Genomic DNA, 16723 nt, shown 5'->3' on the forward strand with positions numbered 1-16723 from the left:
CGTATTATATTGTATGTAACCAAGACACTCCATTTAGTATAATATGTTACGTATCGTTTCATATGGTATGGTATCTATTCATTTGTGGATGTCCATCACACATTTAGTATGATATGTTGCGAATTACAATTCGTATTATATGTTACAATTTATTTTGCCTTCAGTAACCATCTGTCTTATGTAACCGTACCAAACAGAACATATCATACTAATTTGAATGTCCAGGATTTACATTTACTATGTTACGTCTAGTCTATGAGACCAAGCTGACTTTTGAATGCTACATTTTTTTACGAAAGTATTACATACAGTGCCTTCAGAAAGTATTGATACCCCTTGACTTATTCCACATTTTGTTGTGTTACAAAATGAACGAATTGAAAATGGATTAAATATATTTTTTCCCCATCCCATCTACACACAATACCCCATAATGACAGTGAAAACATGTTTTTAGACATTTTTACAAATGTATTGATAATGACAGAAATATCTAATTTACGTATGTATTCACACCCCTGAGTCAATACTTTGTAGATGCACCTTTGGCAGCTATTACAGATTTGAGTTGTCTTGGGTATGTCTGTATCAGCTTTGCACATCTGGATTTGGGGATTTTCTCCCATTCTCAAGATCTGTTAAGTTAGATGGGGAGTGGTGGTGAACAACAATCTTCAAGTCTTTCAATGGCATTCAAGTCTGGGGTTTGACTGGGCCAATCAAGGATTTTCACACTCTTGTTCTGAAGCCATTCCATTGTTGCTTTGGCTGTATGCTTGGGGTCATTGTCCTGGTGGAACGTAAATCTTCTCCCCAGTCTAAGGTCGTTTGCACTCTGAAGGTTCTCAAGGATTTGCCTATATTTTGCTTCCTCTATCATTACCAGTCTCCCAGTCCCCGATGCTGAAAAGCATCCAAATAGCATGATACTACCACCATGCTTCACGATAGAGAAGACATAGTGCTTTGCATTCAGGCAAATAGTGAATTTTTTGGTCTCATCAGACCACAGAATATTTTGCCTTATGCTCTCTGATTCTTTCATGTGCCTTTTTGCAAACTCCAGGCGTGCTGTCATGTGCCTTTTTCTCAGGAGTGGCATCCATCTGGCCACTGTCCCATAAAGCCCAGATTGGTAAAGTGCTGTGGAGGCTGTTCTCCCTCTGGCAAGTTCTCCCATCTCAGCAAAGGAACTCTGTGTTTCTGTTAGAGTAGACATTTGGATTCTTGGTCACCTCCCTGACGAAGGCCCTTCTTGCCCGGTTGTTCAGTTTGATCGGACGGCGTACTCTAGGCAAAGTCTGGGGAGTTTCATATTTTTTCAATTTCCAAAATGATGGAGAACACACACTCTTGAAATTGTTTTATACCCTTCCCCAGATATATCCCTCATCACAATTCTATCTCGGAGATCCGTGGACAGTTCCTTGGACTTCATGGTATAGTTTCTGCACTGACTGCACAGTCAACTGTGGGACCTTTTTATAGACATGTGTGTTTCTTTCTAAATCATGTCTGAACAATTTCATTGACCACAGGTAGACTCCAATCAAGTTGTAGTGACATCTCAATGATGATCAAAGAAAATTAGATGCACCTGAGCTCAATTTGAAGCGTCATAGCAAATGGGTGTGAATACTTATGTAAATTAGATATTTCTGTTTTCATTGTCAGTACGTTTGCAAAAATTTCTCAAAACACATTAAAAAAAATGTATTATACATTTGGATTTCAGGCTGTAACACAACAAAATGTGGAATAAGTCAAGGGGTATGAATATTTTCTGAAGGCAAAATACCTTACAAATATAATATGTTTCCTTTAGTTTTATGTAATTGGTGTTAATTAACACCTTGAAATTCACTCATTACAAAGATATACACAGACCTTGGACATTCTCTCCAGTGGCAACCTGTAATCGGGGAGGGGTCTAATAAATGCAATTATTAGCTAATCACACCCTTTGGTGTGATTTGGTGTCTAAATTAAAACTGTCAATGTGTTACTCAATTACATTGTGTGCAAAATTATGAACCATATCACTTAAGTAAATTATTTTTAAAGGGTTAATAACCTTATATTTGAGTATCTGTGGTCTCCATTAACGCTCACATCAGTAGAAATCCACTTTTTCGAGCTGAAAGACGGTGGCAAAAGTTGCACAGCGATTTAAGTCAGTAAGTCATCGTTTTAGTCAAAGTATGATATCTATCTATCAATATTGAACAAAAAATACGAACGCAACTTGTAAAATGTTTATCCCATGTTTCATGAGCTGAAATAAAATATCTCAAATGTTCTATACGCACAAAAACCTTATTTCTCTCAAATGTTGTGCACAAATTTGTTTACATTCCTGTCAGTGAGCATTTCTCCTTTGTCAAGAAAATCCATCCACCTGACAGGTGTGGCATATCAAGAAGCTGATTAAACAGCATTATCATTACACAGGTGCACCTTGTTCTGGGGACAATAAAAGGCGACTTTAAAATGTGCAGTTTTGTCACACAACGCCATGCCACAGATTGCTCAAGTTTTGAGGGAGCGTGCAATTGGCATGCTGACTGGTAGAATGTCCACCAGAACTATTGCCAGAGAATTTACATTTACATTTACATTTAAGTCATTTAGCAGACGCTCTTATCCAGAGCGACTTACAAATTGGTGCATTCACCTTATGATATCCAGTGGATATTTAATTTAATGTTCATTTCGCTACCGTAAGCCGCCTCCAACGTCATTTTAGAGAATTTTGCTAATGAATTTATTTCAATTAACTGATTTCCTTATATGAACTGTAACTCAGTAAAATCGTTGAAATTGTTGCATATTGCGTTTATATTTTTGTTCAGTATATCTGTCTGTCTATCTGAATTAGTTTGTCTATTTATAGTGTTTATCTGTTTCACTTCTGTATCTATTTGTCTGTCTGTTTGTAGCTTTATACTTTTGTATGTTAATTTGTGCAATGCCCCGCGGCTACGGTGAGTATAGGATTGCCGGTTGCAACATCAAAGACCGGGGTTTTCATGAGTTGCTCTCCCAATGTCTCCATCCACATATTTACCTCCAGTGGATTACTTTCATCAGCTTGGAAGTCAGAAGAAACTGTGCATGGCTCAGTCTGTAAGCACATTTCACCCGGGAGTCCTTTTCGAATTACTTGCGGTGGAGAATTACTCAATGAAGACACCATTCCGACCATCTACCCGGACTGCAAGACCGTAAGTAAAGAGAGCTTCTCAGCTAACTAGTTAGCCGATCAAATGTCAATTCTGAACTTGCTTCTTCTAGTTAGCTTCATCGTTACATGAAATGCTTATACAAGTAGCTAACCAAATAGTTTGGTGGCCGACTAGCTAGTTGACAGAGATGAGTAGCTAGTTGTGATAAATGTATCAAAACATCCAAATGAAGTGAGTTCAGTTCAAGTTAGCTAGCTACTATTTGGTTGAGGGCAAAACTTATCCAGAACTTTCTAGGTTACAATGGGGGCTTGTGATTTATCTGCGCAAGCATCCCCACAAAAGAGGAGCAAGGGTGAGTTTCTGATGCTCAAGAAAAAACTACAGTGGTGCTCGTTAAAACACATCAACCAGAATAATTAGCTCGTTGGCTTGGCTATTCCCTTTGCCTCTCCCCACCTACTCAGATACCTCATGTTACAGTTGCTACGCACTTGGGCACAGACGACAATTCAATGTACAGTGCATTCAGAAAGTATTGAGACCCCTTCACTTTTTCCACATTTTGTTACATTACAGCCTTATTCTAAAATTGATTACATTTTCCCCCTCATCAATCGACACACAATACCCAATAATGAAAAGCATAAACAGGCTTTTAGATTTTTTTTGAAAATGAAATGAAATAAACTGACATTTACATAAGTACAGTGCCTTGCAAAAGTATTCACCCCCCATGGCGTTTTTCCTGTAATTTTAAATGGATTCTTATTTGGATTTCATGTGATGGACATACACAAAATAGTAAAAATTTTTGAAGTGAAAATAAAAATTAAAAATAACATGCTATGAAGCCCCTAAATAAGATCTGGCTCAACCAAATATCTTCAGAAGTCACATAGAGAGGGCCGCCAAAACTCACCAAAACTCACGGACCAGTTAAGGATGGCATTAATCAGAGAGGGAACAAAGAGACCAAAGATAACCCTGAAGGCGCTGCAAAGCTCCACAGCGGAGGTTGGAGTATCTGTCCATAGGACCACTTTAAGCCATACACTCCACAGTGCTGTGTGTTACGGAAGAGTGGCCAGAAAAAAAGCCATTGCTTAAAGAAAGAAATAAGCAAATATGTTTGGTGTTTGCCAAAATGCATGTGGGAGACTCCCCAAACATATGGAAGAAGGTTTTCTGGTCAAATGAGACAAAAATGTAGCTTTTCGGCAATCAAGGAAAACACTATGTCTGGTGCAAACCCACCACCTCTCATCACCCCGAGAGCACCATCCCCACAGTGAAGCATGGTGGTGGCAACATCATGCTGTGGGTATGTTTCTCATCGGCAAGTACTGGGAAACTGGTCAGAATTGAAGGAATGATGGATGGCACTAAATACAGGGAAATTATTGAGGGAAACCTGTTTCAGTCCTCCAGAGATTTGAGACTGGGATTGGGGTTCACCTTCCAGCTGGACAATGACACTAAGCATACTGCTAAAGCAACACTCATTTAAATGTCTTGGTCTATTCAAAGCCCAGACTACAATCCAATTGAGACTCTGTTGTATGACTTAAAGATTGCTGTACACAAGTGGAACCCATCCAACTTGAAGGAGCTGAAGTAGTTTTGCCTTGAAGAATAGGCAAAAATCCCAGTGGCTAGATGTGCCAAGCTTCTAGAGACATACCCCGAGAGACTTGCAGCTGTAATTGCTGCAAAAGGTGGGTCTACAAAGTATTGACTTTGGGGGGGTGAATAGTTATGCACGCTCAATTTAGTTTTTTTGTCTTTTTTCTTGTTTGTTTCGCAAATAAAAATATTTTGCATCTTCTAAGTAGTAGGCATGTTGTGTAAATCAAATGATACAACCCCCCCCCCCCCAAAATCCATTTTAATTCCAGGCTGTAAGGCAACAAAATAGGAAAAATGCCAAGGAGAGTGAATACTTTCACAAGCCACTGTATTCAGACCCTTTACTCAGTACTTTTTTGAAGCACCTTTGGCAGCAATTCCAGCCTCGTGTCTTATTGGGTATTATGCTACAAGCTTGGCACACCTGTATTTGGGGAGTTTCTCCTATTCTTCTCTGCAGATCCTCTCAAGCCCTGTCTGGTTGGATGGGGAGTGTCGCTGCACAGCTATTTTCAGGTCTCTCCAGAGATGTTCGATTGGGTTCAAGTCCTGGCTCTGGCTGAGCCACTCAAGGACATTCAGAAACTTGTCCCGAAGCCACTCTTGCATTGTCTTGGCTGTGTGCTTAGGGTCATTGTCCTGTTGGAAGGTGAACCTTTGCACCAGTCTGAGGTCCTGAGCGCTCTGGAGCTGGTTTTCTTCAAGGATCTCTCTGTACTTTCCCTCTATCCTGACTAGTCTGTCAGTCCCTGCCTCTGAAAAACATCCCCACAGCATGATGCTGCCATCACCATGCTTTAAAGTAGGGATTGTTTCAAGATTTCCTCCAGACGTGACGCTTGGCATTCAGGCCAAATAGTTAAATCCTGGCCAAACAGCCCGCTTGGCAAACTCCGAGTGGACTGTCATGTGCCTTTTACTGAGGTGGGGCTTCCGTCTGGCCACTCTACCGTAAAGGCTTGATTGGTGGATTGCTGCAGAGATGGTTGTCCTTCTGGAAGGTTCTCCCATCTCCACAGAGGAACTCCGTCAGAGTGACTCGGATTCTTGGTCACTTCCCTGACCAAGGCCCTTCTCTCCCGATTGCTCAGTTTGGCCGGGGGGCCAGCACTAGGAAGAGTCTTGGTGGTTCCAAACTTCCATTTAAGAATGATGGAGGCCACTGTGTTTTTGTGGCCCTTCAATGCTGCAGAAATGTTTTGATACCCTTCCCCAGATCTGTGCTTCGACACAATCCTGTCTCTGAGCTCTACGGAAAATTCATTCGAACTCATAGCTTGGTTTTTGTTCTGACATGCACTGTCAACTGTGGTGGGACCTTATATAGACATATGTGCCTTTCCAAATAATGTCCAATCAATTGAATTTACCACAGGTGGACTCCAATCAAGTTGCAGAAACATTTCAAGGATGATCAATGGAAACAGGATGGGGTCTGAATACTTATGTAAATAAGGTATTTCTGTTTTATATTTTTTATAAATTGCAAAAATGTCTAAACCTGTTTTCTCTTTGTCGTGATGGGGTATTGTGAGTAGATTGAGGGAACATTTAATTTAATCAATTTTAGAAAGAGGCTGTAACGTAACAAAATGTGGAAAAAGTCAAGGAGTCTGAATACTTTCCGAATGCACTGTATATTCCACATTGGTTCAACGTAATTTCATTGAAAGGAAGTGGAAACATTGTTGATTCAACTAGTGTGTGTCCAGTCGGTTACGACATACTTGACATTTAGATCACCTCAAATATAGGAATACTGTTTAAATTCACAGCTCAATTGAAAAACATTGTCTAGGCAACAATCTCAACACAAATATCTATCTGAGGTAGGGTTCAGTGGAGCTGCGGCTGAGTTAGGAGGGTGTGAGAGGGACAGGCTGCACTCGGGTATAGAAGGTATTTTATGGCAGACAGTTTGACTGGAATGAGATCATTAACTGTATCACTTATGTAGCCTGCAGTTCACCAGATTATCAAACCTGTAATTTTGCCTGTTTATCATCCCAAAGAGTTGCATGTGGATCGCAAGCCGTGGATGGAGTTTCACTGAGACAATAAAACATCTGTTGTCTTTCTGCATAATTTACAGCCAGCCTGTTCCAGCCAAAACGCCAGTGTGTTTTGCAATAGAGCAACACTGGTGTGCATATCTGAAACATCAGCTCCTTTCATTCCAGTAAAAAGCCAAGAGTTGACTATTTCAGCGATGACTCCAGTTCCACCATGATGATGACACAGACACCATCTGCAATGGTGAACTGTAAAATGACACTGTAGTGAGCTTGTAATGACAATTTATGAGGAAATGTGTTGTACTGACCAATTTGATTAGTAAACTGTATTGCTGTACCAACATACTACATGTCGACTAATGTAGACTAGAGGTCGACCGATTATGATTTTTCAACGCCGATACCGATTATTGGAGGACAAAAAAAGCCGATACCGATTAATCGGCCGATTTATAATAATAATAATAATTTAAAAAAAAGGTTTATATATATATATATCATACACACACACACATTTTTGTAATAATGACAATTGCAACAATACTGAATGAACAATGAACACTTTAATTTCACTTAATATAATACATAAATACACACACACACACACACACACACAGCTCTGAAGTGACCATGATACTGAAGAGTCTGCTTAGGAGACAAATACTCTAGACTGTTTGAATAAAAATAGAGTTTAAGTTACCTGTGATGAATGTTGAAAACAAAAACTGTCATTTCTATATGCAGGAAATCCTATTTTAATAATGGGCATGGTAAGAATTGACGACCAAAGTGCGAGTCATAATTCCCATGACACCTTCTAGCAAAATCTGAAAAGCGGTTCCTTCATTTATTCCATAGGATATTTTTTAGATTCACTTAAAATAAGGTCTGTGTTTCGTGTAGGCTTACACCACCTTGCCAATTTTATAACTGTGTAGATATCCATAGGACAAGGTAACTCTGATCAATATTGGCTAAATATAAGCGAAGATCATTTTTTTTGTAGAGTGGATTTATGAAAATATGTTGACAAACGTTACCTTATCCTAGTGAGATTTACACGGGTATCAAAACGTCGAGGCGGTTTTAAGCCTGCGCGAAACACAGACCTTATTTGAAGTAGATCAAGACATTCTCTATGAAAGACATGAACAGTAAAATAACGAAGGAACCCCTTTCAAATTCAGCCGCAAGTTATTACAGGAATTATAACGCGTCGACTATTTCTCTCTAAACCATATACCTTTGACTAATCCGGAAACTATCACCTCGAAAACAAAACGTTTATTCTGTTCCGTATTTTATCTAACGGGTGGCATCCATGAGTCTAAATATTCCTGTTACATTGCACAACCTTCAATGTTGTCATAATTACGTAAAATTCTGGCAAATTAGTTCGCAAAGAGCCAGGCGGCCCAAACTGTTGCATATACCCTGACTCTGCGTGCAATGAACGCAAGAGAAATGACACAATTTCACCTGGTTAATATTGCCTGCTAACCTGGATTTCTTTTAGCTAAATATGCAGGTTTAAAAATATATACTTGTGTATTGATTTTAAGAAAGGCATTGATGTTTATGGTTAAGTACATATTGGAGCAATGACAGTCATTGATTGATTGTTTTTTATAAGATAAGTTTAATGCTAGCTAGCAATTTACCTTAGCTTACTGCATTCGCGGCACAGGCAGGCTCCTCGTGGAGTGCAATGTAATCAGTGTTAGAGCATTGGACTAGTTAACTGTAAGGTTGCAAGGTTGGATCCCCCGAGTTGACAAGGTTAAAAATCTGTCGTTCTGCCCCTGAACGAGGCAGAACGTTCCTAGGCCGTCATTGAAAATAAGTGCCTAGTTAAATAAAGGTTAAATACAGGTGTAAAAAAAATAAAAAATGGCAAATCGGCGCCCAAAAATACAGATTTCCGATTGTTATGAAAACTTGAAATCGGCCCCGATTAATCGGCCATTCCGATTAATTGGTCGACCTCTAATGTAGACCATGAAAAACTTTTATAACTATTAAAGAATACCTAACACACCTGTTCACAGGGCGAGGAAGTACATTGTATACGAAGACAGATTTTCCACTCTTGTCCCCTTTGCACCAGAACATGCGACAACACAAAGCGGTTCAAAGGCACCTTGATCTCCATTGTCGAGATATGCCCTCACTGCGACCATACTAAGACGTGGAAGAGTCAGCCGTACATGTCCGACAATCCTGCAGGCAACCTCCAACTGACTCCAGCTTTTGCTTTCACCAGACAAACAAAGTACAAACAAAGTAAAGCAAAATATGTTGTAGTGTAAAATCTACAACGGCTTGGAAGTGGTAGGCCACACAAGCTCACAGGACGGGACTGCCGAATGCAGAAGCTCGTAGCGTGTACAAATCGTCTGTCCTCGAATGCAACACTCAATACCTAGTTCCAAACTGTGTCTGGAAGCAACGTCAGCACAAGATCTGTTCGTCGGGAGCTTCATGAAATGGGTTTCCATGGCCAAGCAGTCGGACACAAGCCTAAAATCACCATGCGCAATGCTAAGCGTCGGCTGGAGTAGTGTAAAGTTCGCTGCCATTGGACTCTGTTAAGGAGTAAAAACTCGTTCTCTGGAGTGATAAATCACGCTTTATCATCTGGCAGTCCGACGGACGAATCGGGGTTTGGCGGATACAAGGACAAAACTGCCTGCCCCAATGCATAATGCCAACTGTAAAGTTTGGTGGCGGAATAATGGTCTGGGGCTGTTTTTCATGGTTCAGGCTAGGCCTCTTTGTTCCAGTGAATGGAAATCTTAACGCTACAACATACAATGACATTGTAGACAATTCTGTGATTCTAACTTAGTGGCAACAGTTTTGGCAAGGCCCTTTCCTGTTTCAGCATGACAATGCCCCCATGCACAAAGCGAGGTCCATTCAGAAATGGTTTGTTGAGATTGGTCTGGAAGAACTTGACTGGCCTGTGTCATATAAAAATGTTCCCGCGTGAAATAGTTCCCAATCGTTCTGATTGTGTTGTGATTGTGGACGTCATGTTGTAAAATGTCTCACAGCGTGAAAACGTTCCCAGTTCAATAATTGCACATGCGTCTCTTTATGTGGATGGCTGAGCTTGCGCGGATGTTTCTATCACATCCTTTAGTAATGGTTTCTTTGCAGCAATTCAACCATGAAGGCCTAATTCACGCAGTCTCCTCTGAACAGTTGATGTTGAGATGTGTCAATTACTTGAACTTTGTTAAGCATTTATTTGGTCTGCAATCTGAGGTGCAGTTAACTCTAATGAACTTATCCTCTGCAGCAGAGGTAAATCTGGGTCTTCTTCTCCTGTGGCGGTCCTCATGAGAGCCAGTATCATCATAGCACTTGATGGTTTTTGCGACTGCACTTGAAGAAATGTTCAAAGTTCTTGAAATTTTCCAGATTGAATGACCTTCATGTCTTAAAGTAAATGTTGTTTCTCTTTGCTTATTTAAGCTGTTCTTGCCATAATATGGACTTTTACCAAATAGGGTTATCTTCTGTATACCACCACTACCTTGTCACAACAACTGATTGGCTCAAACGCATTAAGAAGGAAAGAAATTCCACAAAACAACTTTGAACAAGGCACACCTGTTACTTGAAATGCATACCTTCCTCATGAAGCTGGTTGAGAGAATGGCAAGTGTGCAAAGCTGTCATCAAAGCAAATGGTGGCTACTTCGAAGAATCTCAAATATAAAAAGTAGCCACACTTTGCCTTGATGACAGCTTTGCACACTCTTGGCAACACTTTTCTGGTTTCTACATGATTCCATATGTGTTATTTCATAGTTTTGATGTCTTCACTATTATTCTACAATGTAGAAAATAGTCCAAAATTAAGAAAACCCTTGAATGAGTAGGTGTTTCCAAACTTTTGACTGGTACTATATATACAGTACCAGTCAAAAGTTTTTAGACACACCCAGGGTTGGGTAGGTTTCTTTCAAAATGTAATCCGTTACTGTTACCTGTCCTAACATAACTTTTGAATTACCCAAACTCAGTAACATAACCTGATAACATTCAGTTACTTTTAGATTACTTCCCCTTTAGAGGCATTAGAAGAAGACAAAAATGTATGTTACTAATTGAACGACATCTATTGCAGGATAAATCAATGTTAAAGTTTACATAGCTGGCATTATTTGGATGTTCAATTTTACTTTATGGGTTGGTTATGTAGGCTTCTGTTACGGCTCTCGTTGGTAGAAGGAAGAGTGGACCAAGGCGCAGCGTCGTAGGCGTACATCGTCTTTTTATTGATGACACCAAAACGAAATAACGAAGACAAAAAAACGAAAGCGCACAGTTCTGTAAGGCTAAGAAACTAAACAGAAAACAAGATCCCACAAACTCAGGTGGAAAACAGGCTGCCTAAGTATGATTCCTAATCAGAGACAACGACAGACAGCTGCCTCTGATTGGGAACGACACTTGGCCAAAAACAAAGAAATAGAAAACATAGAATTTCCCACCCGAGTCACACCCTGATCTAACTAAACATAGAGAATAATAAGGATCTCTAAGGTCAAGGCGTGGCAGCTTCTTCTAACCCATCGTTTTCTGCTATATACAATAATATTATTAAATTATGTCTTTATTATTACTTTGGTGCAAAAAGCACAAATCAATCCCAGAACAACAGCAAAAGGACCTACTGAAGATGATGGAGGAAACAAGAACAAAAGTATCTATATCCACAGTAAAACGAGTCGTATATCGACATAACCTGAAAGGCCGCTCAGCAACGAAGAAGCCACTGCTCCAAAACCGCCATACAAAAGCCAGACTACGGTTTGCAACTGCACATGGGGACAAAGATTGTACTTTTTGGAGAAATGTCCTCTGGTCCGATGAAACAAAATTAGAACTGTTTGGCCATAATGACCATCGTTATGTTAGGAGGGAACAGGGGAGGCTTGCAAGCCGAAGAACAATATCCCAACCGTGAAGCACGGGCGTGGCAGTGGGGGTGCTTTGCTGCAAGAGGGCCTGGTGCACTTCACAAAATAGATGGCATCATGAGGGTGGACAATTCTGTGGATATATTGAAGCAACATCTCAAGACATCAGACAGGAAGTAAAAGCTTGGTCTCAAATGGGTCTTCCAAATGGACAATGACCCCAAGCATACTTCCAAAGTTGTGGCAAAATGGCTTAAGAACAACAAAGTCGAGGTATTGGAGTGGCCATCACAAAGCCCTGACCTCAATCCTTTAGAAAATTTGTGGGCAGAACTGAAAAGCGTGTGCGAGCAAGGATGCCTACAAACTTGACTTAGTTACACCAGCTCTATCTGGAGGAATGGGCCAAAATTCACCCAATTTATTGTGGGAAGCTTGTGGAAGGCTACCCGAAATGTTTGACCCAAGTTAAACAATTTAAGGACAATGCTACCAAATACTATTTGAGTATATGTAAACTTCTGACCCACTGGGAATGTGGTGAAAGACATAAAAGCTGAAATAAATCATTCTCTCTACTATTATTCTGACATTTCACATTCTTAAAATAAAGTAGTGATCCTAACTGACCTAAGACAGGGAATTTTTACTAGGATTAAATGTCAGGAATTGTGAAAAACTGAGTTTAAATGTATTTTGCTACGGTGTATGGAAACTTCCGACTTCAAATCTATATATTTTGGGATGAAATAATTATACAAACATAGAGATATATATTATACAACTTTTGACGTTAATGTGATGTCATTGTTAAGTGAGAAACGCACTCTGGAAAAGGGTGGAACAGATCTTCTGGATGTGAACATGAAACTCAGTGGGTGATGGTAAAAAATAGGTGACAGACACATTAGGGCGAAAATGGGAAGGTCCTTATCAAGTTTTGCTCATAACGAGGTCAGCAGTAAAAGTTCAGGGAAAATCAAGATGGATACATGTCATTCATTGCAAGGATGTCCATTTTGATGACAAAGCAGAGCCTGGAGAATAAAGAACTGATTGATTAGCAATTGTGGGCCAATCTCGGGTGAAGAAGAATAGTAAGATGAGAAGAACCTGATAAGCTTCTGTGTTTTATACCACAGTCATGTTAGGAATATCTAGGTGAAATGTCAATTTTTTTACAGAAAATTGTTACATGCTTTACTTCAGGAAATCTGTGAAATACCAATGTCTCTTGAAACCAGGACACGTTACTTTCACTTTTTGTTTCCTTCATTACAGGTTATGAGAATCTATCGTCTGAGGCTGCAGCAATATCCCTTGACTGTACCTGAAACGATACAAGCTCACCGGTGAAGTGCAATCAGTGGAACGGAAGAAGAATTCCTTACTACCGGCAGACTGTCAGAACGTCATTTCTAATAGTTATCTATGTGGGACTGATACCACTGTCGATGAACTGATTAACTTTTAAAGGACTTTGTGAATGATTACCTTGACAATAGGACGATTGAATATTATTGTCTTGCAGAAAAGTGAAAGATGTTAGAAATTACTTTCCTTGTGAGTTTCCTCCTATTACAGGATGTGGGTGGTGTTTCCATTTCTAACACAGAGATGCAGCAGCAGGATGAGGGACACTCGGTTGTCAATACGTTTCTGGCTCTCTCTCTACACTATGCCACTGTAGTCAATCAAAGTAGGTGTTGGGTTTGTACGCGTGCTCCATTCACATCAAGGGCAGGTATTCCATTAAGGGTTATTCCTTTAAAACCAGAGTGAAATGTTGGGTATATTGAGAAATGTTCATTGGTATAAGGCGATTATTGGTACTAATTTGGTTGAGAATGTTGAGTATCAACATGCGAGAGTACCTAGTTCTGCATACCTTCCTGCATTTGAGATTACCAATGACACTAATCACCGACCACCTTACCTAGTTATTTCACATGCCCCTGTTGGGTGGTTATGTTTTAAAAGGTCACTCTCTCGGAATTTGTCTCAACTGCACCAGGACGCGTTTGTCAAAGTAGGACAGAGTACTGTAAGTGTGATCAGACAACAGATCCACCTATCTGCCTGTGACAGTACTAAGGTTGCGGAATGTCTAATGTCTGTTGGATTGATTCTCAGTAATGGCACTATAACTACTTTTTATGCCAATACCTTCGGTAATATCATCAATAATGGTATGATAGCTCCTAATGGGACTTACTTTATCTGTGGATCCTATGTCTATTCCTGGTTACCAAAGTTGTGGTAAGGGTCTTGTTATTTTTCACAGCGTCACAAACGTGTGATTACAGAAATGGAGAGATTTGCAATTGCATTTCCTCTTATGGTATTTCTAAAATAGCACGGGAAGTTATTAATACGGCTAACTCTTTGGAAGTCCTAGCTAATAGTACAGTTGAGAGTCTTGAGTTAATTACAGCTGAGATGGTTGCCATTAGGACTGTGGTGATGCAAAATCGTTTGACCCTTGATTATCTTCTGTCCGCATAAGGGAGTGCATGTGCTGTTATTGGTGCTGAATGTTGTACTTACATTCCTGATAATTCTGAGGAAATAACTGACCTAATCCAAAAGATCAGGACTGAGGGCGCTAAATATCATGATTACAATCCAGATGATTTAGGCTTAGTCATGTGGTTGTCTTCCACATTTGGTACATGCATACGTTTTTTGGTGAGCATGATACTTCCAATTGTGGGAGTTATGGTTATTTTTCTCATCCTCATCCAGGTTATCAAGTGTGCTAATATCCGATGGTTACGTGATAGGGGATATCATAAGATTCTTCAACCGTGTCTTTTGGAGATGGGTGTCAGTGGTGTTCACAAGAACGAACACCACTGGGCTCCCGAGTGGCGCGGTGTTGTAAGGAACTGCATCTCAGTGTAAGTGGCATCACTGCAGTCCCTGGTTTGAATTCAGACTGCATCACATCCAGCCGTGATTGGGATTCCCATAGGGCGGCGCACAATTGGCCCAGCGTCGTCCGGGTTTGGCTGGGGTAGGCCGTCATTTTTAAGGGTCTTCATCATCACACCAAGCCTCATGATTGTGGTCAATGTGCCCGTGGTAACTGTCCTCAGTGCTATAATAAAAAATAAAAAAATGTTTTACCTTCTTACCAGCTGTAATTAGTCATAGTGCCATACAGGTTTTTTCTCATTGAGATAATATCTCTTTTCCAAGAGAGACCTGGTCCAATAGCAGCAGGGGGAACAACGTTTCAGACAAAACTCTAACACAACATTAAACAAAACTATAAACACACATACAGTACAACAATTACATATAACATTAAAAACACAAACATCTTGACTAAAAACAACTGGCCTAAAAACAATTACACTCTTCTATGATATATACATCGATCAAGTGTTTAAACTCCACCAACATAACTAGATCATCACATTTTAAAATGTTCAGGAGAGAATTCCAGGACCACGGTGCTGGAATGGTACCATGCTCTCCCAGATATGGTATCACAACTGTTAAGACCTCTTTTCTATAACTTTGTGTGAAATCTATTTCTTATTGCAATGGCAAGTAGAATTTGCCCTTTGTGTTTTATAGAAGTGCAAGGTGTTTAATGTGAATGATGTTATGCTTACAGCTAAATGTTTTTAATTCTGTCTATTTTTTCATGTTTTCTAAAAATACATTTGAACTATATTTATTTTTTAAATGGTCTGGGAGGAGTGTAATAATATTTGGAAGATAACTACACAACGCAGAGTTTTAGAGGATGAGAGCTTGAGAGGACTAACAACTAGAGTACTAATGGTCAATAGTGAATTGTAAATAGGAGTTGGGTTTCAGTTCAACATCTGTTTAGGATCTGTGGAATGTCAGTCATGAACTCAGCGACGTGGGCCATGTGGTCATTGGTCTGTACATTGAGTCTGGATTGGGATACTTGTTTTTGGGCATTGGCCAAGTTATCCTGCAAGGACTTCTGAATGGTCAACCCCAGGCTAGGGTAGGGGGTTATAAGTGGCATCCTGTCCTTTGTTTAGTGGTTGAAAAGCTGAGGACGGGGAGACTGAACATCTGACTCCCAGCATAACATATTGATTTGTCCTCTCTGAATAAACCTATTTTTCTCCCCCTGATTTGCTTTGGAGTTTGTGTTATTGAAGAATAACATAAATTGCTAACAACCTTTGACAGAGGATTACAAAACAATTAATGCTGTGAGAGTCCTCTACATTGATCTAATCACCTGACAGGGAGATTTTACATGATCCTTTTTCAAACACTCAGTTGTCTAATTTACAATAACCTAACAATAATCTTCATTCAGCTAGCTTTACTGCCACCAATTCAATTTCCCCAGTGGGAATGTATCCATTTAGTTGAAATAGATATGAAAGTTTTGTGACTTTCAGAGTATAGTTGCCGAAAAGTATGTCTCTCTGTTCAACAACTGTGTCATGCACATTGTCAACTGTTTGTAAAAATGTGACAATATTTGTGAAGAGCAAGTTGCTCAGTTTGAGATGATCCAAAAAGTGTTCAAATAAGATTACAGTTTTGGTCTCACTGCACTGCAAATTGAAATCTAATGGCAAAATTCTCTGTTTGTGAACAGCAACAAGGCTTGATGAAGGCTGTATTGAGGGAAGTGATGTACCCACTACTACTGATAGCTGTCAATGCTCTGGATCTATCATCTGATAATGCAGAGTTTCCTAAACTTGGTCCTCGGGACCTCAAGGGGTGCACATTTAGTTTTTTGCTCTAACACTGCACAGCTGATTTATATGATCAAAGCTTGATGATTAGTTTATTATTTTAATCAGCTGTGTAGTGCTAGGGCAAAAAACAAAATGTGCACCACTTGGGGTCCCGAGGACCGAATCTGGGAAACATGTCATAATGTTTGATGTTTAGAGAGATGATTAACTCCTGATTATCTGTGTTTATTGACTCTGGTGGCAGATAACCT

This window comes from Salvelinus alpinus, chromosome 3 (assembly GCF_045679555.1).
Source record: "Salvelinus alpinus chromosome 3, SLU_Salpinus.1, whole genome shotgun sequence".
Lineage (NCBI taxonomy): Eukaryota > Metazoa > Chordata > Actinopteri > Salmoniformes > Salmonidae > Salvelinus > Salvelinus alpinus.